The sequence below is a fragment of the Schistocerca nitens genome, chromosome 12 (genome assembly GCF_023898315.1).
Source record: "Schistocerca nitens isolate TAMUIC-IGC-003100 chromosome 12, iqSchNite1.1, whole genome shotgun sequence".
NCBI classification, from domain to species: Eukaryota; Metazoa; Arthropoda; class Insecta; order Orthoptera; family Acrididae; genus Schistocerca; species Schistocerca nitens.
In genome coordinates this window covers 149,940,152-149,944,351 of record NC_064625.1, presented here as the reverse complement: position 1 = coordinate 149,944,351, position 4,200 = coordinate 149,940,152, and the positions used below count along the sequence as shown (strand labels likewise).

General features: G+C 48.2%; 1 pseudogene; it reads left to right on the top strand.

Annotated features, from left to right (window-relative positions):
- Positions 1–360: 360 nt before the first annotated feature.
- LOC126215586 (5S ribosomal RNA) lies at positions 361–478 on the top strand (annotated as a pseudogene).
- Positions 479–4,200: the final 3,722 nt, after the last annotated feature.

The window sequence follows — 4,200 nt, the reverse complement described above, 5'->3', positions numbered from 1 at the left end:
GAAGAAAAGTGTACCTGTAGCAACAAATGCAGCCAATAGTAAGTGAAAAAAATGATAAAATTACACATGTAAAAAAAATTATTTTGTTATGTTTTTGAACTTCGGCTGCTACTAGTTTGAATCCTAAATCCTTCCTGGTCATGCTGACAAAGTTTTATGAATTTACTTGTAAAAGTATAGACAGTGGAAATTAAAATGTCCTGTGGTGCCTCTCCTGCTCCAAGTCGGCCCGTTTAACGTCCTACCCCCCTTAAAGGATAAATTGTGCTATAGCAAAGCATATGAAGCTACGGAGTTGACAGTGGTTACACGCGTGTGGGAAGGCTGATCGCCATATAGCGATCATTTAGTTCCCTCCTTGCCAACGGCCTAGCCGCAGTGTTAACACCGGTTCCCGTCAGATCACCGAAATTAAGCGCTGTCGGGCTGGGCTAGTACTTGGATGGGTGACCATGCGGTCTACCGAGCGCTGTTGGCAAGCGGGGTGCACTCAGCCCTTGTGGGGCAAACTGAGGAGCTACTTGACTGAAAAGTAGCGGCTCCGGTCTCCTAAACTGACATACGGCCGGGAGAGCAATGTGCTGACCACAGGCCCCTCAGTATTCGCATCCAGTGACCCCTGTGGGCTGAGGATGACACGGCGGCCGGTCGGTACCGTTGGGCCTTCCAAGTCCTGTTCGGGAGGAGTTTTAGTTTTTAGTCCCCTGCTTTGTAGGTCTACGATCTAAGGAGCGAGCAGGTGAGTCCCCATTTTCTCTACCCCGCTACATGGTACACTCCTGGAAATTGGAATAAGAACACCGTGAATTCATTGTCCCAGGAAGGGGAAACTTTATTGACACATTCCTGGGGTCAGATACATCACATGATCACACTGACAGAACCACAGGCACATAGACACAGGCAACAGAGTATGCACAATGTCGGCACTAGTACAGTGTATATCCACCTTTCGCAGCACTGCAGGCTGCTATTCTCCCATGGAGACGATCGTAGAGATGCTGGATGTAGTCCTGTGGAACGGCTTGCCATGCCATTTCTACCTGGCGCCTCAGTTGGACCAGCGTCCGTGCTGGACGTGCAGACCGCGTGAGACGACGCTTCATCCAGTCCCAAACATGCTCAATGGGGGACAGATCCGGAGATCTTGCTGGCCAGGGTAGTTGACTTACACCTTCTAGAGCACGTTGGGTGGCACGGGATACATGCGGACGTGCATTGTCCTGTTGGAACAGCAAGATCCCTTGCCGGTCTAGGAATGGTAGAACGATGGGTTCGATGACGGTTTGGATGTACCGTGCACTATTCAGTGTCCCCTCGACGATCACCAGTGGTGTACGGCCAGTGTAGGAGATCGCTCCCCACACCATGATGCCGGGTGTTGGCCCTGTGTGCCTCGGTCGTATGCAGTCCTGATTGTGGCGCTCACCTGCACGGCGCCAAACACGCATACGACCATCATTGGCACCAAGGCAGAAGCGACTCTCATCGCTGAAGACGACACGCCTCCATTCGTCCCTCCATTCACGCCTGTCGCGACACCACTGGAGGCGGGCTGCACGATGTTGGGGCGTGAGCGGAAGACGGCCTACCTGTGTGCGGGACCGTAGCCCAGGTTCATGGAGACGGTTGCGAATGGTCCTGGCCGATACCCCAAGAGCAACAGTGCCCCTAATTTGTGGGAAGTGGCGGTGCGGTCCCCTACGGCACTGCGTAGGATCCTACGGTCTTGGCGTGCATCCTTGCGTCGCTGCGGTCCGGTCCCAGGTCGACGGGCACGTGCACCTTCCGCCGACCACTGGCGACAACATCGATGTACTGTGGAGACCTCATGCCCCACGTGTTGAGCAATTCGGCGGTACGTCCACCCGGCCTACCGCATGCCCACTATACGCCCTCGCTCAAAGTTCGTCAACTGCACATACGGTTCACGTCCACGCTGTCGCGGCATGCTACCAGTGTTAAAGACTGCGATGGAGCTCCGTATGCCATGGCAAACTGGCTGACACTGACGGCGGCGGTGCACAAATGCTGCGCAGCTAGCGCCATTCGACGGCCAACACCGCGGTTCCTGGTGTGTCCGCTGTGCCGTGCGTGTGATCATTGCTTGTACAGCCCTCTCGCAGTGTCCGGAGCAAGTATGGTGGGTCTGACACACCGGTGTCAATGTGTTCTTTTTTCCATTTCCAGGAGTGTATATCGACCCTTCCGCAGATCGTTTTATCGATCAGTGGCGACCCTGTGCGCACACACTCCGATGGGGTGTTTATTTTGCTCAAAGTGCGTTAACACAACATTAAAGTCCAATATGAGCTGGTAATGATACCAACGCAAGAAAAGGTTATGGATGGATCATACATAGATCCCTGCCAGACGCGAAATCGATTCTTGGTCATCCCGTCGGCACTCGTGGCGTTCTTTCGAGAAAGGTAACTTCCTCCACCACGAGCGCTGCTCGCTTTTCAGTTTACAGACAGAATATACCTCCCCGGCATTTCTTGTCAAGTTCTCATGTATAAGTAGATAAAATAACAACACTGCATAAAGACGAACTCATTGAAGTCAGTTTGTCTACTCATATTACAGAACTGGGCGGGGCAGACTGGGGAGGTATATTCTGTTTGTAAACTGAAAAGCGAGCAGGGCTCGTGGTGGGGGAGAAAATTAGACGAACAGTCAAAGAAATTATTAAACTGAAAACAAGAGAAAAATAATGAAGCAGTGCCTTCCCGAAACACCGCTACAACTGCGGTAGGGGATGACCGAGAATCGATTTTGCGTCTAGGATCGCAGAACAGTATGCGGAGGCCTGCATCCTTTTCTTCCAGTAGTATCAATAGTAACTTATATCTTTATTTCGTGTACTCTTAAGGTACTTTATGAAAAATACTTACCCCCTGGGAATTTCTGCACTCTGTCTCGCCAACAGATTCATAAGGCGCGCTCTGTGAAATACTTATGCATGGCCACAATCCGGAGACCTTGGCCCTTGTCTCACACTTCCAACGTCCATCTCCCCCTCCCCCCCCTCTCAAACCTTTTCAATCATGTTACACCCCCCCCCCCCAAAAAAAAAAATCACAATTTATCCTTTAATAATGTCCTACAGCACTTCGATGTGGTTTTCTTAACCCACTTCATTTAACAATTTATAGCATTGAAATACTATTTATAATATCGTAGGCTTCACAAGCTGCGACATCTTCGCGAAGAAACAGTGGCCCGTATATATAATAAGTTTCCTTTAATTTACGTCTGTGGTCACAAACTTTTTAACAGATTACCGGTTTCGGTCTTTAATGACTATCATCAGATCTGCAGCAAAAATGAGAAAAACATAAATACACTCGCAAACTGTATACAGCTTAATAACAATACACAGAGCATAATGAAAAGTAGTACTGACAAAATTTACATTTGTGCGCTTTAAACATGAAGAGGCTTACCTGTTTCATAAAAACAAAGTCCTAATGTACTGCAGCCATAGTGGCGTCGTCAAATGTTAAATGCGTAATCAGCACCAGCATCGTCAAATACATACAAATAACATCACATGCACGAGTCATGTTGTCAGTAAAACTACTGTTTAAACAAGCTGCCGTACAGTAGCCACAAGATGTTTGTGTTGAAAGTTCACCAGATGTCGCTAATGTCGGCATACACTAGTTTTCAATAATTAATGGAAACAGCGAAAATACATTATACGAGGTGCGGCTAGAAAAAAACCGGACTGATGCTGGAAAAAACATTTATTTACAATTATTTACAATTTCATGTTATCTCCTTCAATGTACTCTCCTCCTCGGTCTCTACACCGCTCCATACGAATTTTCCACTGTTCATAGCAATGCTGCAGATCATTTTCGGTAAGTCCATACATTACTTCCGGCGCTTTTTCTTTTACTGCTTCAACAGTCTCAAATCTAGTTCCTTTCAAAGCTGACTTGACTTTAGGGAAAAGAAAAAAGTCACAGGGGGCCAAATCAGGTTAGTAGGGTGGATGATCTAAGATGGGAATGTTGTGTTTTGCCAAAAACGTCTTCACTGACAACGCACTGTGAGCTGGGGCATTGTCTTGGTGAAGGATCCATGACTTTTTTCTCCACAAATCGTTCCGTTTTCTCCGTACTCGCTCACGTAGGGTAGCCAGGACGCTAATGTAGTAATGCTGATTCACTGTTTGTCCCTCTGGTACCCAAT